The 11179-nt window shown below is 47.2% G+C and overlaps 7 non-coding genes across 7 annotated transcripts; all 7 read left to right on the top strand.

Moving 5' to 3' along the window:
- The first annotated feature begins 608 nt into the window (after window positions 1-608).
- LOC142284191 (U2 spliceosomal RNA) lies at window positions 609-799 on the top strand. Its single transcript, XR_012745730.1, has one exon. It is a non-coding gene; the product is annotated as a U2 spliceosomal RNA (small nuclear RNA).
- A 1387-nt stretch (window positions 800-2186) lies between these two features.
- On the top strand, window positions 2187-2377 carry LOC142284189 (U2 spliceosomal RNA). The gene has a single exon (XR_012745728.1). It is a non-coding gene; the product is annotated as a U2 spliceosomal RNA (small nuclear RNA).
- Window positions 2378-3764: 1387 nt separating this feature from the next.
- LOC142284187 (U2 spliceosomal RNA) lies at window positions 3765-3955 on the top strand. Its single transcript, XR_012745727.1, has one exon. It is a non-coding gene; the product is annotated as a U2 spliceosomal RNA (small nuclear RNA).
- A 1387-nt stretch (window positions 3956-5342) lies between these two features.
- Window positions 5343-5533, top strand: LOC142284186 (U2 spliceosomal RNA). Its single transcript, XR_012745726.1, has one exon. It is a non-coding gene; the product is annotated as a U2 spliceosomal RNA (small nuclear RNA).
- Window positions 5534-6920: 1387 nt separating this feature from the next.
- LOC142284185 (U2 spliceosomal RNA) lies at window positions 6921-7111 on the top strand. Its single transcript, XR_012745725.1, has one exon. It is a non-coding gene; the product is annotated as a U2 spliceosomal RNA (small nuclear RNA).
- A 2229-nt stretch (window positions 7112-9340) lies between these two features.
- LOC142284205 (U2 spliceosomal RNA) lies at window positions 9341-9535 on the top strand. The gene has a single exon (XR_012745742.1). It is a non-coding gene; the product is annotated as a U2 spliceosomal RNA (small nuclear RNA).
- A 1387-nt stretch (window positions 9536-10922) lies between these two features.
- LOC142284184 (U2 spliceosomal RNA) lies at window positions 10923-11113 on the top strand. The gene has a single exon (XR_012745724.1). It is a non-coding gene; the product is annotated as a U2 spliceosomal RNA (small nuclear RNA).
- Window positions 11114-11179: the final 66 nt, after the last annotated feature.

Below are 11179 nucleotides of genomic sequence, written 5' to 3'. Positions count from 1 at the left end.
GTGCACAACATGAAGAGACGGAACACTGGCGGCTTGTCACAATGCCCCCCGATGACATCACAATAGCGCTGCTGCCTAGAAAACAAGCTGCGCAGAAGAAGTTGTTCTTTGGGTGGGAGGGTGGGCTAGTGGAAGGAGGGGGCAATCTCTTTTTTTCCCGGGTGGTAGGGGGATGACAGGAGAAGGGAAGCGGGTGGTGAGAAAGGTACAGAGGGCAGGGTTTGGGGGCTGGGAAGGAAAGGGAAAAGATTAGGGTTTGGGGATGATGAAAGGGCTTTCTACGGGTAAGGATGGCAAAGGGTGGCAGTGACGGAAAGTCAGGCAACCTGTCCTGTCCGTCTTTTTGTATCGTGAATTGGAAAGACTGCAAGGGGGAGGGGAGTTGCTTGCGCCCTAAAGGAGGAGTTATTCAGATTCATTGCAGTGGGCGGCGGCTGCAAAACGCACCATTCTTCTTGTTTTTGCTCTGCAAAGCAGCCTTTTCAAGGGTTGGCTTGGGTGACAAAATGTCTTGTGTAGGCGTGGGTTTGTCTCCCTCTCGCTCTCTCTCCCTAAGATGTGTCCGGCATAGGCCAGGGTGCCACTCGAGGCCCAAACCAATTCTGGTTATCGCTTCTCGGCCTTTTGGCTAAGATCAAGTGTAGTATCTGTTCTTATCAGTTTAATATCTGATACGTCCCCTATCTGGGGACCATATATTAAATGGATTTTTAGAACAGGGAGATGGAAAAAGAGCTTGCTCTGTCCACTCCACGCATTGACCTGGTATTGCAGTACCTCCAGGAACGGTGCACCCCTTCTTAACCCAGTTTCCAAAAGCAGAACTCAATTCACCTGATTCATATTAGCCCGATTTAATGAATTGGAAGAAAGCATACGTCTTCATATGCACCTCAATTTGGCCCATTCACTTTTCACACTTCCTCCTTTTGTTTTTTATCTTTCACACTTTTGACTTTCTTTATTCATCCAAATAGCAAACTCATCACCACTCAACCTGACCAACTCGGCTATGTCCCCGTGCTGCAGTTCTCTGTCTTATCTAGATCATTTGCAATTGAATGGAATAGATCCCTTTTGGACAAAGTGGATTCACCTGCTGCTGCAGTGACCACAGGTGTGATAAGATCTAGAATTGGCATCTGGTGCGATCTCTCCGCTTCCACTCCAAAGAAAGTTACCTGTTTATTCCTATCATGCATTGGTTTTTGGGGTTTTCTTTGAGTAATGATGATCTCTTTAGTAGTCTGTTGGCGCCCTCTCCTGGAGGAATAGTTTGCTTGCTCTTGGACATTCTAAAAGAGAGGTCATGATAGACATTGAGCTTCTGAGCTCAATTGGGGACAGTCATGGGTGATGAATGTTTGCAACCTACTGCGAAGCCTCATACCGCAATATAAGGAACGTCAAATACTAAGAAAGGGCGGCCTATGAAAGAATTACTACTTTCAATAAGTACACTTAAACGGCTAATTGGGAATAGAAAAACTGTAAAAAGCCCTCTGAGAAAGCCCCCCTCTAACCTTTGATAGTAAGCTTTTCTGTAGTCTGCCTGTTGATGTATTTTCCGTTTGAACTGTGCACAACATGAAGAGACGGAACACTGGCGGCTTGTCACAATGCCCCCCGATGACATCACAATAGCGCTGCTGCCTAGAAAACAAGCTGCGCAGAAGAAGTTGTTCTTTGGGTGGGAGGGTGGGCTAGTGGAAGGAGGGGGCAATCTCTTTTTTTCCCGGGTGGTAGGGGGATGACAGGAGAAGGGAAGCGGGTGGTGAGAAAGGTACAGAGGGCAGGGTTTGGGGGCTGGGAAGGAAAGGGAAAAGATTAGGGTTTGGGGATGATGAAAGGGCTTTCTACGGGTAAGGATGGCAAAGGGTGGCAGTGACGGAAAGTCAGGCAACCTGTCCTGTCCGTCTTTTTGTATCGTGAATTGGAAAGACTGCAAGGGGGAGGGGAGTTGCTTGCGCCCTAAAGGAGGAGTTATTCAGATTCATTGCAGTGGGCGGCGGCTGCAAAACGCACCATTCTTCTTGTTTTTGCTCTGCAAAGCAGCCTTTTCAAGGGTTGGCTTGGGTGACAAAATGTCTTGTGTAGGCGTGGGTTTGTCTCCCTCTCGCTCTCTCTCCCTAAGATGTGTCCGGCATAGGCCAGGGTGCCACTCGAGGCCCAAACCAATTCTGGTTATCGCTTCTCGGCCTTTTGGCTAAGATCAAGTGTAGTATCTGTTCTTATCAGTTTAATATCTGATACGTCCCCTATCTGGGGACCATATATTAAATGGATTTTTAGAACAGGGAGATGGAAAAAGAGCTTGCTCTGTCCACTCCACGCATTGACCTGGTATTGCAGTACCTCCAGGAACGGTGCACCCCTTCTTAACCCAGTTTCCAAAAGCAGAACTCAATTCACCTGATTCATATTAGCCCGATTTAATGAATTGGAAGAAAGCATACGTCTTCATATGCACCTCAATTTGGCCCATTCACTTTTCACACTTCCTCCTTTTGTTTTTTATCTTTCACACTTTTGACTTTCTTTATTCATCCAAATAGCAAACTCATCACCACTCAACCTGACCAACTCGGCTATGTCCCCGTGCTGCAGTTCTCTGTCTTATCTAGATCATTTGCAATTGAATGGAATAGATCCCTTTTGGACAAAGTGGATTCACCTGCTGCTGCAGTGACCACAGGTGTGATAAGATCTAGAATTGGCATCTGGTGCGATCTCTCCGCTTCCACTCCAAAGAAAGTTACCTGTTTATTCCTATCATGCATTGGTTTTTGGGGTTTTCTTTGAGTAATGATGATCTCTTTAGTAGTCTGTTGGCGCCCTCTCCTGGAGGAATAGTTTGCTTGCTCTTGGACATTCTAAAAGAGAGGTCATGATAGACATTGAGCTTCTGAGCTCAATTGGGGACAGTCATGGGTGATGAATGTTTGCAACCTACTGCGAAGCCTCATACCGCAATATAAGGAACGTCAAATACTAAGAAAGGGCGGCCTATGAAAGAATTACTACTTTCAATAAGTACACTTAAACGGCTAATTGGGAATAGAAAAACTGTAAAAAGCCCTCTGAGAAAGCCCCCCTCTAACCTTTGATAGTAAGCTTTTCTGTAGTCTGCCTGTTGATGTATTTTCCGTTTGAACTGTGCACAACATGAAGAGACGGAACACTGGCGGCTTGTCACAATGCCCCCCGATGACATCACAATAGCGCTGCTGCCTAGAAAACAAGCTGCGCAGAAGAAGTTGTTCTTTGGGTGGGAGGGTGGGCTAGTGGAAGGAGGGGGCAATCTCTTTTTTTCCCGGGTGGTAGGGGGATGACAGGAGAAGGGAAGCGGGTGGTGAGAAAGGTACAGAGGGCAGGGTTTGGGGGCTGGGAAGGAAAGGGAAAAGATTAGGGTTTGGGGATGATGAAAGGGCTTTCTACGGGTAAGGATGGCAAAGGGTGGCAGTGACGGAAAGTCAGGCAACCTGTCCTGTCCGTCTTTTTGTATCGTGAATTGGAAAGACTGCAAGGGGGAGGGGAGTTGCTTGCGCCCTAAAGGAGGAGTTATTCAGATTCATTGCAGTGGGCGGCGGCTGCAAAACGCACCATTCTTCTTGTTTTTGCTCTGCAAAGCAGCCTTTTCAAGGGTTGGCTTGGGTGACAAAATGTCTTGTGTAGGCGTGGGTTTGTCTCCCTCTCGCTCTCTCTCCCTAAGATGTGTCCGGCATAGGCCAGGGTGCCACTCGAGGCCCAAACCAATTCTGGTTATCGCTTCTCGGCCTTTTGGCTAAGATCAAGTGTAGTATCTGTTCTTATCAGTTTAATATCTGATACGTCCCCTATCTGGGGACCATATATTAAATGGATTTTTAGAACAGGGAGATGGAAAAAGAGCTTGCTCTGTCCACTCCACGCATTGACCTGGTATTGCAGTACCTCCAGGAACGGTGCACCCCTTCTTAACCCAGTTTCCAAAAGCAGAACTCAATTCACCTGATTCATATTAGCCCGATTTAATGAATTGGAAGAAAGCATACGTCTTCATATGCACCTCAATTTGGCCCATTCACTTTTCACACTTCCTCCTTTTGTTTTTTATCTTTCACACTTTTGACTTTCTTTATTCATCCAAATAGCAAACTCATCACCACTCAACCTGACCAACTCGGCTATGTCCCCGTGCTGCAGTTCTCTGTCTTATCTAGATCATTTGCAATTGAATGGAATAGATCCCTTTTGGACAAAGTGGATTCACCTGCTGCTGCAGTGACCACAGGTGTGATAAGATCTAGAATTGGCATCTGGTGCGATCTCTCCGCTTCCACTCCAAAGAAAGTTACCTGTTTATTCCTATCATGCATTGGTTTTTGGGGTTTTCTTTGAGTAATGATGATCTCTTTAGTAGTCTGTTGGCGCCCTCTCCTGGAGGAATAGTTTGCTTGCTCTTGGACATTCTAAAAGAGAGGTCATGATAGACATTGAGCTTCTGAGCTCAATTGGGGACAGTCATGGGTGATGAATGTTTGCAACCTACTGCGAAGCCTCATACCGCAATATAAGGAACGTCAAATACTAAGAAAGGGCGGCCTATGAAAGAATTACTACTTTCAATAAGTACACTTAAACGGCTAATTGGGAATAGAAAAACTGTAAAAAGCCCTCTGAGAAAGCCCCCCTCTAACCTTTGATAGTAAGCTTTTCTGTAGTCTGCCTGTTGATGTATTTTCCGTTTGAACTGTGCACAACATGAAGAGACGGAACACTGGCGGCTTGTCACAATGCCCCCCGATGACATCACAATAGCGCTGCTGCCTAGAAAACAAGCTGCGCAGAAGAAGTTGTTCTTTGGGTGGGAGGGTGGGCTAGTGGAAGGAGGGGGCAATCTCTTTTTTTCCCGGGTGGTAGGGGGATGACAGGAGAAGGGAAGCGGGTGGTGAGAAAGGTACAGAGGGCAGGGTTTGGGGGCTGGGAAGGAAAGGGAAAAGATTAGGGTTTGGGGATGATGAAAGGGCTTTCTACGGGTAAGGATGGCAAAGGGTGGCAGTGACGGAAAGTCAGGCAACCTGTCCTGTCCGTCTTTTTGTATCGTGAATTGGAAAGACTGCAAGGGGGAGGGGAGTTGCTTGCGCCCTAAAGGAGGAGTTATTCAGATTCATTGCAGTGGGCGGCGGCTGCAAAACGCACCATTCTTCTTGTTTTTGCTCTGCAAAGCAGCCTTTTCAAGGGTTGGCTTGGGTGACAAAATGTCTTGTGTAGGCGTGGGTTTGTCTCCCTCTCGCTCTCTCTCCCTAAGATGTGTCCGGCATAGGCCAGGGTGCCACTCGAGGCCCAAACCAATTCTGGTTATCGCTTCTCGGCCTTTTGGCTAAGATCAAGTGTAGTATCTGTTCTTATCAGTTTAATATCTGATACGTCCCCTATCTGGGGACCATATATTAAATGGATTTTTAGAACAGGGAGATGGAAAAAGAGCTTGCTCTGTCCACTCCACGCATTGACCTGGTATTGCAGTACCTCCAGGAACGGTGCACCCCTTCTTAACCCAGTTTCCAAAAGCAGAACTCAATTCACCTGATTCATATTAGCCCGATTTAATGAATTGGAAGAAAGCATACGTCTTCATATGCACCTCAATTTGGCCCATTCACTTTTCACACTTCCTCCTTTTGTTTTTTATCTTTCACACTTTTGACTTTCTTTATTCATCCAAATAGCAAACTCATCACCACTCAACCTGACCAACTCGGCTATGTCCCCGTGCTGCAGTTCTCTGTCTTATCTAGATCATTTGCAATTGAATGGAATAGATCCCTTTTGGACAAAGTGGATTCACCTGCTGCTGCAGTGACCACAGGTGTGATAAGATCTAGAATTGGCATCTGGTGCGATCTCTCCGCTTCCACTCCAAAGAAAGTTACCTGTTTATTCCTATCATGCATTGGTTTTTGGGGTTTTCTTTGAGTAATGATGATCTCTTTAGTAGTCTGTTGGCGCCCTCTCCTGGAGGAATAGTTTGCTTGCTCTTGGACATTCTAAAAGAGAGGTCATGATAGACATTGAGCTTCTGAGCTCAATTGGGGACAGTCATGGGTGATGAATGTTTGCAACCTACTGCGAAGCCTCATACCGCAATATAAGGAACGTCAAATACTAAGAAAGGGCGGCCTATGAAAGAATTACTACTTTCAATAAGTACACTTAAACGGCTAATTGGGAATAGAAAAACTGTAAAAAGCCCTCTGAGAAAGCCCCCCTCTAACCTTTGATAGTAAGCTTTTCTGTAGTCTGCCTGTTGATGTATTTTCCGTTTGAACTGTGCACAACATGAAGAGACGGAACACTGGCGGCTTGTCACAATGCCCCCCGATGACATCACAATAGCGCTGCTGCCTAGAAAACAAGCTGCGCAGAAGAAGTTGTTCTTTGGGTGGGAGGGTGGGCTAGTGGAAGGAGGGGGCAATCTCTTTTTTTCCCGGGTGGTAGGGGGATGACAGGAGAAGGGAAGCGGGTGGTGAGAAAGGTACAGAGGGCAGGGTTTGGGGGCTGGGAAGGAAAGGGAAAAGATTAGGGTTTGGGGATGATGAAAGGGCTTTCTACGGGTAAGGATGGCAAAGGGTGGCAGTGACGGAAAGTCAGGCAACCTGTCCTGTCCGTCTTTTTGTATCGTGAATTGGAAAGACTGCAAGGGGGAGGGGAGTTGCTTGCGCCCTAAAGGAGGAGTTATTCAGATTCATTGCAGTGGGCGGCGGCTGCAAAACGCACCATTCTTCTTGTTTTTGCTCTGCAAAGCAGCCTTTTCAAGGGTTGGCTTGGGTGACAAAATGTCTTGTGTAGGCGTGGGTTTGTCTCCCTCTCGCTCTCTCTCCCTAAGATGTGTCCGGCATAGGCCAGGGTGCCACTCGAGGCCCAAACCAATTCTGGTTATCGCTTCTCGGCCTTTTGGCTAAGATCAAGTGTAGTATCTGTTCTTATCAGTTTAATATCTGATACGTCCCCTATCTGGGGACCATATATTAAATGGATTTTTAGAACAGGGAGATGGAAAAAGAGCTTGCTCTGTCCACTCCACGCATTGACCTGGTATTGCAGTACCTCCAGGAACGGTGCACCCCTTCTTAACCCAGTTTCCAAAAGCAGAACTCAATTCACCTGATTCATATTAGCCCGATTTAATGAATTGGAAGAAAGCATACGTCTTCATATGCACCTCAATTTGGCCCATTCACTTTTCACACTTCCTCCTTTTGTTTTTTATCTTTCACACTTTTGACTTTCTTTATTCATCCAAATAGCAAACTCATCACCACTCAACCTGACCAACTCGGCTATGTCCCCGTGCTGCAGTTCTCTGTCTTATCTAGATCATTTGCAATTGAATGGAATAGATCCCTTTTGGACAAAGTGGATTCACCTGCTGCTGCAGTGACCACAGGTGTGATAAGATCTAGAATTGGCATCTGGTGCGATCTCTCCGCTTCCACTCCAAAGAAAGTTACCTGTTTATTCCTATCATGCATTGGTTTTTGGGGTTTTCTTTGAGTAATGATGATCTCTTTAGTAGTCTGTTGGCGCCCTCTCCTGGAGGAATAGTTTGCTTGCTCTTGGACATTCTAAAAGAGAGGTCATGATAGACATTGAGCTTCTGAGCTCAATTGGGGACAGTCATGGGTGATGAATGTTTGCAACCTACTGCGAAGCCTCATACCGCAATATAAGGAACGTCAAATACTAAGAAAGGGCGGCCTATGAAAGAATTACTACTTTCAATAAGTACACTTAAACGGCTAATTGGGAATAGAAAAACTGTAAAAAGCCCTCTGAGAAAGCCCCCCTCTAACCTTTGATAGTAAGCTTTTCTGTAGTCTGCCTGTTGATGTATTTTCCGTTTGAACTGTGCACAACATGAAGAGACGGAACACTGGCGGCTTGTCACAATGCCCCCCGATGACATCACAATAGCGCTGCTGCCTAGAAAACAAGCTGCGCAGAAGAAGTTGTTCTTTGGGTGGGAGGGTGGGCTAGTGGAAGGAGGGGGCAATCTCTTTTTTTCCCGGGTGGTAGGGGGATGACAGGAGAAGGGAAGCGGGTGGTGAGAAAGGTACAGAGGGCAGGGTTTGGGGGCTGGGAAGGAAAGGGAAAAGATTAGGGTTTGGGGATGATGAAAGGGCTTTCTACGGGTAAGGATGGCAAAGGGTGGCAGTGACGGAAAGTCAGGCAACCTGTCCTGTCCGTCTTTTTGTATCGTGAATTGGAAAGACTGCAAGGGGGAGGGGAGTTGCTTGCGCCCTAAAGGAGGAGTTATTCAGATTCATTGCAGTGGGCGGCGGCTGCAAAACGCACCATTCTTCTTGTTTTTGCTCTGCAAAGCAGCCTTTTCAAGGGTTGGCTTGGGTGACAAAATGTCTTGTGTAGGCGTGGGTTTGTCTCCCTCTCGCTCTCTCTCCCTAAGATGTGTCCGGCATAGGCCAGGGTGCCACTCGAGGCCCAAACCAATTCTGGTTATCGCTTCTCGGCCTTTTGGCTAAGATCAAGTGTAGTAGTATCGTTCGAAAAGGTGGTTTAAGGCTCCGGCCACCTTAGTACAATGATGCAATGCACACTGGAAGGTTGCGCTTGTTAGTACTTTAGGAGGATAGTATATCCATCTAGAGGAAACCATGGCCCTACCAGGATCGAGGCTATTAGACTGAGTAAGTGTGGGGGTTATGGTGCAATGTGCCCCAGGAATGGACACCCTGGAGGGAGTCTGAACTTGCTAGGTTGGGACCCTGGTAAGCCTCAGACTCTGTCGCACGCCGCGCCTTGCCTATTCATACTTTCCAAGCATATTGCCCTATCCCGGCCTTCTGGCTAAGAAGGGAAATTTTTATAATCCTGGTCGGAGGTCCGGTCAGCTTTGGGCTGAGAAACCAACACTCGGTTGGAGGTCCGGGTCAGCTTTGGCTGAGAAACCAACACCCGGTTGGAGGTCCGGTTAGCCTTGGGCTGAGAAACCAACACCCGGTTGGAGGTCCGGTCAGCCTTGGGCTGAGAAACCAACACCCGGTTGGAGGTCCGGTCAGCCTTGGGCTGAGAAACCAACACCGGTTGACGGTCCGGGCAGTCTCGGCTGCGAAACCAACGACTAGTAGCTCCCTACTCCACTTGGGTAAGATGCCTCGGTGGACGCTGGGAGCAACAACAAGGCTCAACCAGGCTTCGGCTTGGGGGAGCACCGAAGATCCCTGACCCTCGCTGTGGCCTTCTGGCTCGGAGGGACGGGGTTGATTTTTGGGGATCCTCTTCTCACGGAGGGGTCCACACGAATCCTAGCCTTTGCACTGTTTTTGGTGTGACTTCGGTCATGCATTTTTGCGGTGCTTTGGAAAGCTTCATTAAATCAAAATCTGTTCTTATCAGTTTAATATCTGATACGTCCCCTATCTGGGGACCATATATTAAATGGATTTTTAGAACAGGGAGATGGAAAAAGAGCTTGCTCTGTCCACTCCACGCATTGACCTGGTATTGCAGTACCTCCAGGAACGGTGCACCCCTTCTTAACCCAGTTTCCAAAAGCAGAACTCAATTCACCTGATTCATATTAGCCCGATTTAATGAATTGGAAGAAAGCATACGTCTTCATATGCACCTCAATTTGGCCCATTCACTTTTCACACTTCCTCCTTTTGTTTTTTATCTTTCACACTTTTGACTTTCTTTATTCATCCAAATAGCAAACTCATCACCACTCAACCTGACCAACTCGGCTATGTCCCCGTGCTGCAGTTCTCTGTCTTATCTAGATCATTTGCAATTGAATGGAATAGATCCCTTTTGGACAAAGTGGATTCACCTGCTGCTGCAGTGACCACAGGTGTGATAAGATCTAGAATTGGCATCTGGTGCGATCTCTCCGCTTCCACTCCAAAGAAAGTTACCTGTTTATTCCTATCATGCATTGGTTTTTGGGGTTTTCTTTGAGTAATGATGATCTCTTTAGTAGTCTGTTGGCGCCCTCTCCTGGAGGAATAGTTTGCTTGCTCTTGGACATTCTAAAAGAGAGGTCATGATAGACATTGAGCTTCTGAGCTCAATTGGGGACAGTCATGGGTGATGAATGTTTGCAACCTACTGCGAAGCCTCATACCGCAATATAAGGAACGTCAAATACTAAGAAAGGGCGGCCTATGAAAGAATTACTACTTTCAATAAGTACACTTAAACGGCTAATTGGGAATAGAAAAACTGTAAAAAGCCCTCTGAGAAAGCCCCCCTCTAACCTTTGATAGTAAGCTTTTCTGTAGTCTGCCTGTTGATGTATTTTCCGTTTGAACTGTGCACAACATGAAGAGACGGAACACTGGCGGCTTGTCACAATGCCCCCCGATGACATCACAATAGCGCTGCTGCCTAGAAAACAAGCTGCGCAGAAGAAGTTGTTCTTTGGGTGGGAGGGTGGGCTAGTGGAAGGAGGGGGCAATCTCTTTTTTTCCCGGGTGGTAGGGGGATGACAGGAGAAGGGAAGCGGGTGGTGAGAAAGGTACAGAGGGCAGGGTTTGGGGGCTGGGAAGGAAAGGGAAAAGATTAGGGTTTGGGGATGATGAAAGGGCTTTCTACGGGTAAGGATGGCAAAGGGTGGCAGTGACGGAAAGTCAGGCAACCTGTCCTGTCCGTCTTTTTGTATCGTGAATTGGAAAGACTGCAAGGGGGAGGGGAGTTGCTTGCGCCCTAAAGGAGGAGTTATTCAGATTCATTGCAGTGGGCGGCGGCTGCAAAACGCACCATTCTTCTTGTTTTTGCTCTGCAAAGCAGCCTTTTCAAGGGTTGGCTTGGGTGACAAAATGTCTTGTGTAGGCGTGGGTTTGTCTCCCTCTCGCTCTCTCTCCCTAAGATGTGTCCGGCATAGGCCAGGGTGCCACTCGAGGCCCAAACCAATTCTGGTTATCGCTTCTCGGCCTTTTGGCTAAGATCAAGTGTAGTATCTGTTCTTATCAGTTTAATATCTGATACGTCCCCTATCTGGGGACCATATATTAAATGGATTTTTAGAACAGGGAGATGGAAAAAGAGCTTGCTCTGTCCACTCCACGCATTGACCTGGTATTGCAGTACCTCCAGGAACGGTGCACCCCTTCTTAACCCAGTTTCCAAAAGCAGAACTCAATTCACCTGATTCATATTAGCCCGATTTAATGAATTG

This window comes from Anomaloglossus baeobatrachus, unplaced genomic scaffold (assembly GCF_048569485.1).
Source record: "Anomaloglossus baeobatrachus isolate aAnoBae1 unplaced genomic scaffold, aAnoBae1.hap1 Scaffold_563, whole genome shotgun sequence".
Taxonomy (NCBI): Eukaryota; Metazoa; Chordata; class Amphibia; order Anura; family Aromobatidae; genus Anomaloglossus; species Anomaloglossus baeobatrachus.
The sequence above is the reverse complement of the archived record's forward strand: the minus strand, read 5'-3'. Positions and strand labels throughout refer to the sequence as shown.